Raw genomic sequence first — 13,837 nt, forward strand, 5'->3', positions numbered from 1 at the left:
ACTTATTCATTCTTTTCATAACTATCATGGGCCAACATGGCTACAACTCGTAATGTACAATTGTAGGTGGGAAAATATTATATCAATGAACCATCGTTCGTAAAAACATAAATACATATGGGCCGTCAAGGCCTCTGACATACTGTACATAATAAACCTATATCTACAAAGCCTTTAAGATTGTTTAACATCAAATTGGACAGGGTACCGGTCTACCCATAAGTATATAATAAAACTCTGACATGATGACTCATAGACTCGGATGCACACCGAATGAGTTGGAGTCTTACCGATTCTTCGTTGAATGTCAATCTCGTCTACTTCAAGGGTCCGTCAAACTGATTGTCTATACCTGCAGGCATGAATGCAGTGTCCCCAACAAAAGGGCGTCAGTATGAATAATGTACCAAGTATGTAAGGCGGAACTCAAATTACAGAACTTGAACACATCAAAACGATCATGAGAAAGGTTGGCTAGGATTTCGAGTTTTTTATTTCTAAGTCATTTAATTTGTTAGTACAAGAGTATTTACTTGGTCACATACTTGTTTTGCCACAACTGGTTTTCCTAATAAGAATCTAAAAGTTGTAGATATGTATTTAGTCTAGCTCAGTGATCCTAATGGCAATGGGCATAATAGAATAATTATAAAACTTGGAATTTAATTGCATCGTATAATAAAAGACTAAAAGAGATCTTAAGAGCTAGATAATAATTTTTTGTTACAAATTGGAGATGGCAATATCTTGTGTAACTTCCTTCAGATGGATCAATCCCTCTTTACCAAAAGGGATGTCCAAATAGCCCTTTTATTTTTCATCTTACGAGTTTTTATGAATAACTAGTTAGAGACTGAAGCGTAGTTTGGTTTATCAATTGGCACTTTCAAAGTTTCGTCAACATTTTATATGGCATACTTAGAGCATTAATTGATTAAAGGCAAAGCAGCAAATTTGCATAAACAATTGTATAACATCGGATAGCTAGCTTCTACAAGGAGTAACGAGTTCAATGTCAATTTAAACTGTAAATTTGGATAGCTCTGTAAATCATGAAATATTTATAATGTCATGCATATACGTGTGAATGCCATGTCGTGCATAGGTACATATTTCATAATATCATCAAGCCTCTAAGGGCATCCCATCATATCATTTCAGCCACGATCAGGTGGTGGTGCGTATATAACACCATGACCTTTTTCCATATCCCATATACATATATATAGACATATATACGCGTATATAACGCCGTCTGAGTCATATTTCAGCCATTGTGGGCAACATCATTATCGTATACCAGCTGATCAGGTGGTGGCGCGTATATAACGCCGTAACCGTTTTCCATATCCCATATATATATATAGATACACATATATACGCGTATAAATGCTATCTGGTCATGGGTCAATGCACATGTATAAATGAGTGAAATGCATGAAAATACGTAATAATCTCAATATTTCTTTCGGATAAATTTTTCCAACTGCGTATTATTCTGATACCCATGCACAGAGGATAATAATAATTCTCATGGGGAATCAAGAATATAGACACATCTACTATTTCTATGAATAGAGTAATTTATGAAAATGTGTGTTTGCTCGTTTCTTCAGTATAATTTGGATCATGCCAAAAGAAATAAGGGAGGGTCATAACATACCTGACCACAAACTGATTGGCTTTGTAATTGACGAACCTGCATCAATACCATGGTTTCCACAACTGGGACTGCATCAACATTTTATCCAACTCGATTCTCATCCATTTGACTATGAGGGATCAATCCTTCCACTATGAACTTCAATCTACAAGAAACTTTACTAGTGCAACCAAAGAACTCTTCACTTGAATCAGTTCGACGAACTCCTTCAATTTCCTATGTTCTTGAAGATGGAAAGCAAGAGAGAACGTTTTGGAGCTCCTATGGTATGCTTTTGAAATTAAAGTGAGATAAAATGAGGATAGAACCGACTTGGGGACTTATATGTGTGCACTCTTAGATGTGTCACATGTCAGCATGCATTTGTATTAAGGCAAAAATTTGCCACGTTATGTTCTTTCCAAAATATTTTGGTAATTACTAATTACTCGTATAATTAAGAATTATTTTAAATTACTTAAAATTCTACTTATTCTTAATACACTTTATATACTGTACTATTATGGTCATGTGGTACCATGTAAAATAATTTCAAACACTATTATTTCATTAAAACATCCATGTAAATATATGTATATATATATATATATTCTCAACTTTTAATTTTTCTAATCTCATATAAAGAATAAAATATTTTGTAAGCTTAATTCTTAAAATGGTAAAAAGATAACCTTCTTTTCTTGTGAGAAAATAATTTATATCTTTACAATAAATAAATTCTTGTTGTACTACAAATTCTCAAAACGGAAAACAGGATAACTTTTCTTATGATAAAATACTATCTACTCTTATAATAAATAAAACCTCATTTGTAAACTCCCACATGTCATGTATTTAATTTATACTTATCACAACCATATAAAATCGTATCTATCAACTTTTACAGAAAATGGTTTACTTTAAAGAAAATACATATCAAGCCAATATATAATAGTTCTGAAATTCTTCAAACTTATAGGGTCTTACATCCCTATCTTCATGTATAACCTTAATCCTTTCCAACTCATATGTTATTACTTCGACGAATCCTAATGTTAAAGTACGGGACGTAACATCCTCCCCCCTTTAGAACATTCGTCAATGTTAACTCTTAGAAATTTACGAAATTTTTCACTAGAGTCTCTTCTATAAATTAACCCAACCTTTATCTAAAATCTAGACTATTCACAACTTGTTGTACTTGAGTATGTCGTATCTTTTTCACCTTTACCTTACTTACTTTTCTATCTCCCATCATATCTTCTGTTTCTTTCATAACCTCCCTTCCACATAAGTAGAAATTACATCTACGCCTTAAAGCTCTATTGTGATAGCACCTCTAGTGCATACAAAATTTGGTGGAAACTTTAAACTAGTTTCTTACGACTCAGCTCTATTGCACGATCTTGAAACAAAAGAAGGGTAACATTTCCTAAATACCCTATAGCCTCTCAATTATAAATGTGGAGTGCAACACACCCGTAAGTGAAAATCTACCAGGCACGGCTTTATAGACTCCCTAGGACACGACCTGCTCTGATACCACTTTGTCACGCCCCGAGCCTGGGGAGGCGTGGCTGGCACCCGGTGCCGTAGTGGCCCGAGCGAATCACTCTATAACTCATTCATTCTTTTCATAACTATCATGGGCCAACATGGCCACAACTCGTAATGTACAATTGTCGGTGGGAAAATGTTATATCAATGAACCATCGTTCATAAAAACGTTAATACATCTGGGCCATCAAGGCATCTGACATATTGTACATAATAAACCTGTGTCTACAAAGTCTTTAAGATTTTTTAAAAGCAAATTGGACAGGGTACCGCCCTACCATAAGTATGTAATAAAACTCTGAAATGATGACTCATAGACTCGGATGTACTCCGAATGAGGTGGAGTTTTACCGATTCTTCGCTGAATGCCAATCTCGTGTACTATGAGGGTCCGTCAAACTGATTGTCTATACCTGCAGGCATGAATGCAACGCCAACAAAAGGGCATCAGTACGAATAATGTACCAAGTATGTAAGGCAGAACTCAAATCACAGAACATGAACACATCATAACGATCATGAGAAAGCTTGGCAAGGATTTGGAGCTTTTTATTTCTAAGTCATTTAATTTTTCAGTCCAAGAGTATTTACTTGGTCATATACAAGTTTTGCCACAATGTTTTATTAATAATCATCCAGCCCAGTGATCCTAATGCCAGTGGGAATAACAAAATAATTATAAAACATGGAATTCAATTGCATCGCATAATAAAAGACTAAAAGAGATCTTAAGAGCTAGATAATAATTTTTGGTTACAAATTGGAGATGGCAATATCATGTGTAACTATCATGTGTAACTTCCTTCAGATGGATAAATCCCTCTTTACCAAATGGGATGTCCAAATAGCCCTTTTATTTTTCATCTCACGAGTTTTTATGAATAACTAGTTAGGGAATAAAGCATAGTTTGGTTTATCAATTGACAGTTTCGAAGTTTCATCAACATTTTATATGGCATATTCAGAGCATTAATTGATTAAAGGCAAAGCAGCAAATTTTCATAAACAATCGTATAACGTCGGATAGCTAGCTTCTGCAAGGAGTAACGAGTTCAATGTCAATTTAAACTGTAAATCCGGATAGCTCCGTAAATCATGAAATATTTATAATGTCATGCATATGCGTGTGAATGTCATGTCGTGCATAAGTACATATTTCATAACATCATCAAGCCTCTGAGGGCATCCCATCATATCATTTCAGCAACTGTGAGCAATATCATCAGCGTATACAAGTTGATCAGGCGGTGGTGCATATATAACGCCATGACCTTTTCTAGTATATATACACACACACACTTATATACGTATATAACGCCGTCTGCGTCATATTTCAGCCATTGTGGGCAACATCATCATCGTATACCAGCTGATCAGGTGGTGGTGCGTATATAACGCAATAACCTTTTCCAATATCCCATATATATATATATATATATACGCGTATATAACGCCATCTGGTCATGGGTCAAATGCACATGTATAAATGAGTGAAATGCATGAAAAATACGTAATAATCTCAATATTCCTTCCGGATAAACTTTTCCAACTGCATATTATTCTGAAACCCACGAACAAAGGATAATAATAATTCTCATGGGGAATCAAGAATATTGACACCTCTACTATTTCTATGAATAGAGTAATTTATGGAAACTGTGTGTTTGTTCGTTTTTTAGTATAATTTGAACTATACCAAAAGAAAGAAGGGAAAACCTTAACATACCTGGCCACAAACTGATTGGCTTTGTAATTGACGAAGCTGCATCAATGGTATCTAGTACGGTTGCCACAACTGGGACTGCATCAACATTTTATCCAACTCGATTCTCAACCATTTGACTATGAGGGATCAATCCTTCCACTATGAACTTCAATCTACAAGAAACTTTACTAGTGCAACCAAAGAACTCTTCACTTCGACGAACTCCTTCAATTCCTATGTTCTTGAAGATGGAAAGCAAGAGAGAACGTTTTGGAGCTCCTATGGTCTGCTCTTGAAATTAAAGTGAGATAAAATGACGATAGAATCGACTTGGGGACTTATATGTAGGCACACTTAGATGTTCCACATTCCGCATGCACTTGTATTAAGGCAAAATTTTGCCACGTTATGTTCTTTCTAAAATATTTTGGATAATTACCAATTACTCGTATAATTAATTATTATCTTAAATTACTTAAAATTCTACTTATTTTTTATACACTTTATACACTGTACTATTATGGTCATGTGGTACCATTTAAAATAAATTCATACACTATTATTTCATTAAAACATCCATGTAAAAATATATATATTTTCTCAACTTTTAATTTTTCAAATCTCATATAAAGAGTAAAACATTTCGTATGCTTAATTCTTAAAATGGTAAAAAGGTATATTTCTTTTCTTGTGAGAAAATAATTAATATATTTACAATAAAGAAATTGTTTTTGTACTACAAATTCTCAAAACGGAAAAAGGATAACTTTTCTTATGATAAAATACTATCTACTCTTATAATAAATAAAACCTCATTTGTACACTCCCACATGTCATGTATTTAATTTATACTTATCACAACCATATAAAATCGTATTTATCAACTTTTACCGAAAATGGTTTACTTTAAAGAAAATACATATCAAGCCAATATATAGTAGTTCTGAAATTCTTCAAACTTACAGGGTCTTACATCCCCATCTTCATGTATAACCTTTACCCTTCCGAATCATATGTTATTACTTCGACGAATCCTAACATTAATGTACGTGACGTAACATCCTCCCCCCTTTAGAACATTCGTCCTTGAATGTTAACTCTTAGAGATTTACGGAAATTTTCACTAGTCTCTTCTGTAAATTAACCCAACCTCTATATGAAGTCTGGACTATTCACAACTTGTTGCATTTGAGTATGCCGTATATTTTCACCTTTACCTTACTTAGTTTTCTATCTACCATCATATCTTCTGTTTCTTTCATAACCTCCCTTCCACGTAAGTAGAAATTACATCTACGTCTTAAAGCTCTATTGTGATAGCACCTCTAGTCCATACAAAATTCGGTGGAAACTTTATACTGGCTTCTTACGACTCAGCTCTATGGCACGATCTTGAAACAAAAGAAGGGTAATATTTCCTAAATGCCCTATAGCCTCTCAATTATAAATGTGGCGCGCAACACACCCATAAGTGAGATTCTACAAGGCACGATTTTGTAAACTCCCTAGGACACGACCCGCTGTGATACCACTTTGTCACGCCCCGAACCTGGGAAGACGTGGCTGGCCCCCGGTGCCGTAGTGGCCCGAGCGAATCACTCTGTAACTCATTCATTCCTTTCGTAACTATCATGGGCCAACATGGCCATAACTCGTAATGTACAATTATAGGTGGGAAAATGTTATATCAATGAACTATCGTTCATAAAAATATGAATACATATGGGCCGTCAAGGCCTCTGACATACGGTAGATAAAAAAACCTGTGTCTACAAAGCCTTTAAGATTGTTTAACATCAAATTGGGCAGGGTACCGGCCTACCCATAAGTATGTAATAAAACTCTGACATGATGACTCATAGACTCGGATGCACTCCGAATGAGGTGGAGTCTTGCCGATTCTTCTCTGAATACCAATCTTGTCTACTATGAGGGTCCGTCAAAATGATTGTCTATACTGACTGAGTCCCTAACAAAAGGGCGTCAGTACGAATAATGTACTGAGTATGTAAGGTGGAACTCAAATCACAAAACATTAACACATCATAACTATCATGAGAAAGCTTGGCAAAGATTTCGAGCTTTTTATTTCTAAGTCATTTAATTTTTCAGTCCAAGAGTATTTACTTGGTCACATACAAGTTTTGCCACAACTGGTTTTCCTAATAATCATCTAAAAGTTGTAGACATGTATTTAGTCCAGCTCAGTTACCCTAATGCCAATGGGCATAATAGTATAATTATAAAACTTGGAATTCAATTGCGTCGCATAATATAAGACTAAACGAGATCTTAAGAGTTGGATAATAATTTTTTATTACAAATTGGAGATGGCAATATCTTGTGTAACTTCCTTCAGATGGATCAATCCCTCTTTACCAAATGGGATGTCCAAATAGCCCTTTTATTTTTCATCCTACGAGTTTTTATGATTAACTAGTTAAGGAATAAAGCGTAGTTTGATTTATCAATTGACAGTTTCGAAGTTTCGTCAACATTTTATATGGCATATTCACATTTATTGATTAAAGGCAAAGCAGCAAATTTGCATAAAAAATTGTATAACGTCGGATAGCTAGCTTCTGCAAGGAGTAATAAGTTCAATGTCAATTTAACCTGTAAATCTGGATAGCCCCGTAAATCATGAAATATTTATAATGTCATGTATATGCGTGTGAATGCCATGTTGTGCATAGGTACATATTTCATAACATCATCAAGCCTCTGAGGGCATCCCATCATATCATTTCAGCCACTGTGCGCAATATCATCATCATATACCAGCTAATCAGATCGTGGTGCGTATATAACGCCATGACCTTTTCCCATATCCCATATATATATATATATGCACATGTATAAATGAGTTATATATAACATCATCTGGTCATGGGTCAATGCACATGTATAAATGAGTTAAATGCATGAAAAATATATAATAATCTCAATATTCCTTCTGGATAAACTTTTCCAACTGCGTATTATTCTGAGACCTATGAACAGAGGATACTAATAATCAAGAATATAGACACTCCTACTATTTCTATGAATAGAGTAATTTACGGAAACTGTGTATTTGCTCATTTTTTTAGTATAATTTCGACCATGCCAAAAGAAAGAAGGGAGAACCTTAACATACCTGGCCACAAACTGATTGGCTTTGTAATTGACGAACCTGCAACAATAGTATCTAGTGTGGTTGCCACAATTGGGACTGCATCAACATTTTATCCAACTCGATTGTCAACCATTTGACTATGAGGGATCAATCCTTCCACTATGAACTTCGATCCACAAGGAACTTTACTAGTGCAACCAAAGAACTCTTTACTTGAATCAGTTCGAGGAACTCCTTCAATTTCCTATGTTCTTGAAGATGGAAAGCAAGAGAGAACATTTTGGAGGACCTATGGTCTGGTCTTGAAATTAAAGTGAGATAAAATGAGGATAGAGACGACTTGGGGAATTATATGTGGGCACTCTTAGATGTGCCACATGTCCGCATGCACTTATATTAAAGCAAAAATTTGCCACGTTATGTTCTTTCCAAAATATTCTGGATAATTACCAATTACCCGTATAATTAAGAATTGTCTTAAATTACATAAAATTTTACTTATTTTTAATACACTTTATACACCGTACTATTATGATCATGTGGTACCATGTAAAATAAATTCATACACTATTATTTCATTAAAATATTCATGTAAAAATACATATATTTTCTCAACTTTTAATTTTTCTAATCTCATATAAAGAGTAAAAAATTTCGTAAGCCTAATTTTAAAATGGTAAAAAGATAACATTCTTTTCTTGTGAGAAAATAATTTATATCTTTACAATAAAGAAATTGTTTTTGTACTACAAATTCTCAAAACGAAAAAAGGATAACTTTTCTTATGATAAAATACTATCTACTCTGATAATATATAAAACTTCATTTGTACACTCCCACATGTCATGTATTTAATTTATACTTATAACAACCATATAAAATCGTATCTATCAACTTTTACCAAAAATGGTTTACTTTAAAGAAAATACATAACAAGTCAATATATAGTAGTTCTGAAATTCTTCAAACATACAGGGTCTTACATCCTTATCTTCATGTATAACCTTAATCCCTTCCAACTCATATGTTATTACTTCGACGAATCCTAACGTTAAAGTACGAGACGTAACACTTCCACTTCAAATGGAACAAGAGTGGCCGCAGGCAGGGCTACCTCTACCTCAAAGGGAACGGATGCAGTTATCTAAACTTTGATCGGTGATTAAGTCTATACTACAATGGGAGTGAGTTTGAATGTATGTTTAAAGTCATCTCCTTCTCGAATAAGCCTGATTGACCCCTCAAGATCCCACTCTTCGTTCGTCTCTATCTCATGCACCCCACCACCTCTATGATCTGGGAGAGGGTTGTTGCGGACATTGGGAGTGGTTTCCTTCGCCTGTATGACCTTGTTGTCAATCAGCATCAGGATCTTATCTTTCAATGTTAGACATTCATCAATGGTGTGCCCTTTCATATTGGAATGGTATGTATAGGTTTTGTTTGGGTTAACCCATTGGGATGGGTTCTCTAATGCCACAGCAGGAATATGGGTGACGTAGCCTGCGACTTTCAACCTTTCATACAGTTGGTCGATGGGTTCAGCAATAGTCGTGTACTATCTAGGTGGCTTACGGTCAAAATTGAGTTGTGGTCTTGGATAGTTTTGGCGAGTTGGGGGTGACTGGAAATGAGGTGGTTGGGAATTATATGTATGATAGGCAGTGGCTGGTTAGGAATACCTAGGAGATGAAGGTTGATATGTGGGTGGTGGTGCTTGATATGTGGGTGGAGGTGTTTGATATGTGGGTGGGGGTATTTGATATGTGGGTAGAGGTGTTTGATATGTAAGTGGAGATTTCGGGCCTTGAGCCACCATTACTGCCCCAACGTCTCTTTTCTTTGATATGCCGTCTGATTGTAATATCTTGTTTGTGGCCTGTAATGCCTCAAAATTCATTACCATCCTACTTTTGATGCCTTCCTCGATTCTTTCCCCAAGTTTGATTATATCAGAGAATTTATGGTTTTCAATAACCATCAATCTTTCGTAATACTACGGATCTTGTGCTCTGACAAAGAACTTGTTCATCTGTTCCTCATCCAAATATGGCCTGACTTTGGCCGCTTCTGACCTCCAACAAGTAGCGTACTCGCGAAAAGTCTCACTGGGCTTCTTCTTAAGGTTCTGGATGTAGAAAACATCTGGTGCGTTTCTGTATTGAAACTGAATCGATCCATGAAATTCGATGCCATACTCACCCTGTTAGACCATTTCTTAGGATCTTCGTTGATGTACCAGGACAAAGCATCTCCAGTAAGACTCCTCATAAAGAGTTTCATCAGTATCTTTTCATCTTTCCCGAGCCCGACAAGCTTGTCACAATAGGTCCTCAGATGAACCCTGGGATCACTGTAATGACCCGAACCATCGTTTCCTGTATTTTCATCCCGTATTCCCCGTTAAATGCTTATTCATGTTTCAATATGTGTACTTGGTGAATTTGAGTCAATTCGGATCGAGTTTGGTATGAAATGGGACAATTAGTCTCTTTAAGGAAGAATTAGTTTGGAAAAATTAATCGGACGTTGACTTGTGAGTTAAAGGGCTCAGAATTAAATTCCGATTATTCGGTTAGTTTCGAGGGATGATTTAAGGCCTAGGAGCGCAATCAAAATTAATTTTGGAGGTCCAGTGAAGAAATTAGCTCATTTTGGTGAAGTTAGTATTTTGGCGATTTCCGGTTGATAGGTGAAATTTTGATCCGACAGTCGGAATAGAATTCCGAGAATTGCTGTAGCTTCATTATGTCATTTTGGACTTGTCTGCAAAATTTGAGGTCATTCAGACTAGTTTTGACGTGTTTCGGCATCGGATGTGGAAGTCAGAAGTTTCAAAGTTCATAGGTTTGAATCCGATGCGAATTTGGTGTTGTGATATTGTTTTGAGCGTTACGAAGGTTGGAACAAGTTTGAACGATGTTATGGGATATGTTGGCATGATTGGTTGAGGTCCCACTGGCCTCGAGTGAGTTTTGGGTGGTTAAACGGACTATTTCATCTTTGAAAAAAATTGCAGAAATTTTTAGACTTCTGTTGTGCCCAGAAAATTTCAGGCGCGAGGTGTCCAGTTTGGAAGCTCATATCTTGTAATCTTTAAGAAATAAGAACAATTGCAAAACATGACAGTTGTATCCCTTACATTCTAGTTTTCAGAAAGTTAAACCATTCGTGATTTGGATATTATCTCAGAAAGTTATGATGGATTGAATATGGCTGGTAGAGCGATTTCGACAGAATTTACGGATGCGCTTTAGAAGCTCATATCTCGGGATATATAAAGAGTTATATAGTGTACAACCTATCAAATTAAAGATCTACGAGTATAGTTTTTAAATCTTCAAACCATTTATCATTTGGATATTTATACAAGACGTTATGGGTGTTTAAGCAGAAGGTGTCCGACAAGGGAAAATTTTAATAGGATGTACAACTTGTATCGCACAAGTGCAAGGTACAACTCGATGAAGCACGGGCAGATTCTTGAAACACGGATTTGGCTTATTTCTTTCATTTCTTTCATTTGGCTTGGATTATTTTGGAGAGGATTTCAAGGGGGATTTCATCAAGCATCAAAGGTGAGTTGTTTCTACTTATTTCCAAGTTAAATACATGGATTAGAGCTGAAAACTCAAGTAATTTATGGACAAAAATGGTGGTTTAGGGCTTGAAACTTAAGAGAATTAAATGGAGATTTGAGGGGTCATTTGAACTTCGATTTTGGTAAATTTGATATGTACGGACTCGTGGCGAGACGAGGAATCCGGTGATATGAATTTCGTAATTTTTCGAGAAGTGGGTCCGGGGCTCGGGTTTTGCAAATTTCGCGATTTTCGATATTTTTCGAGTCTTTTCGATTGGGTTACATTCCCTTAGATTATAATGTATTCATTGTGGTTTTGACCAGATTCGACGGGCGAAGAGGTAAATTCGAGAGGCACGGGCATAGCGGAGTAGACGTTGGACCGTCTTGAGGTGAGTAATGATTTTAAATGATGCACTGAGGGTTTGAAACCCCGAATTGCACAACATACTGCTATGTTGAGATGAGACACGTGTTGTATGACGAGCGCGGGATCATTTACTATTGGGGATTATGACTTGGTCCATCCCAGTTGATATTTTTACCGCGTAATTGATAAAGATTTATTGTTTTTCACTATGATTGGGGCTTATTGCCATATTTGGGCTTCGTGCCAATTATCTGAAATCTTTTGTGAATTTACATCACTATTTTCCTCACGAATTGAAATATTATTTGAACTCAGTCCAATTGAATTATATTATTTTGTGAACTCAGCTACATTTATACTCAACTCGAGATTTAATGATATTTATAATGTTGTTGAGCTGAGCACTATTGTTTTACTGATGCCCAAGAGGCTTATGATTATTTTCTGGACTGATTGAGGCCGAGGGCCATACGTGAGGATATGTTGAGTGATGTGAGGAGGCTTTCAGGCCTCGAGTGTTATATGAGGAGGCTTTCAGGCCTCGTGTGTGATGTGTGAAGGCTTTCAGGCCTATTGATATTGCGCTTGGGCTGTAGGAGCCCCTCCGGAGTCTGTACACACCCCCAGTGAGCGCAGGGTACCCAGGTGAGTTGGGAGTGGGCCCGAGAGGCCGTTGCTTGTGTGTGGTGAGTTGGGAGTGAGCCCGAGGGGCTGATGTTGTGTGCTGGTGAGTTGGGAGTGAGCCCGAGGGGCTGATACTATACTGAGATTTACATATTGAGCCCGAGGGGCAAGCTTTTGATTTATCCTTACTGTGGAAATTATTTGTCTTTACTGTTTTAAAAGAAGAATTATCTGATACTCACTATTTTACTGTATAACTGATTTTACTGCTTGGGATAGCGCTATATTGTGCCGTTATGAGATTTCATGTTTTCAGTCGTTATTTATTTTTATTACTCACTGGGTCGGAGTACTCACATTACTCCCTGCACCATGTGTGCAGATACAGGCAGAGCTGAGTTCGCTCCTGAGCGCTGATTCTTTCCAGACCAGGCGGTGACTAGGAGTAACGAGGTAGCTGTTGACGTCCGCAGCCCCGTTTTCTCCCTTATCTTTGTTATTTATGATAATTCCAGACTTTGTAAAATATTAGTAAACTCTGTAGTAGCTCATGACTTGTGACACCCCGATTCCGGGCTGAGTTGGGAGGGTTTTTCTTGTTCTATCATGTTTATTTCGCATTTAAGATTATATTGCCCATGATTTAGACTTATTCCTACTAAGCAATTATAAAGAGATATACTATTTTGTTGATTGGCTGGCCTTGTCCTCACGAGAGGCGCCATCACGATCGGGTTGGGATTTTCGGTCGTGACAAGTTGGTATCAGAGCCTAGGTTACTAGGTCTCGCGAGTCATAAGCTGGTTTAGTAGAGTCTCGCGGATCGGTACGGAGACGTCTGTATTTATCCTCGAGAGGCTGCAGAACCTTTAGGAAAATTTCATATTCTTGGAAATTCTTGTCGTGCGACTTTGTTGGTCCGAAAACTAAATTCTGTTGTTCTATTCTCTCGCAAATGGCGAGAACACGCGCTAATGGACAAGACGGACGACCACCATTGCCACCTACTGAGGCCACCAGAGGCCGTGGACGCGGTCGTGGTCGAGGTAGAGCCGCAGGGGCAGCATCTGTAGACCCACCAGTTGCCCCAGCTCAGGATCAGGCTCCAGCTGCAGAGACTCCAGCAGCACCTGCTCAGGCACCAACTGTGCCTATTGTTATTCCGGGTCTTCAGGAGGCCCTGTCTCAGATTCTGACAGTTTGCACTGGCCTGGCTCAGGCAGTTTCAGCCACCACTG

This window comes from Nicotiana sylvestris, chromosome 8 (genome assembly GCF_000393655.2).
Source record: "Nicotiana sylvestris chromosome 8, ASM39365v2, whole genome shotgun sequence".
In the NCBI taxonomy this organism is placed as follows: Eukaryota; Viridiplantae; Streptophyta; class Magnoliopsida; order Solanales; family Solanaceae; genus Nicotiana; species Nicotiana sylvestris.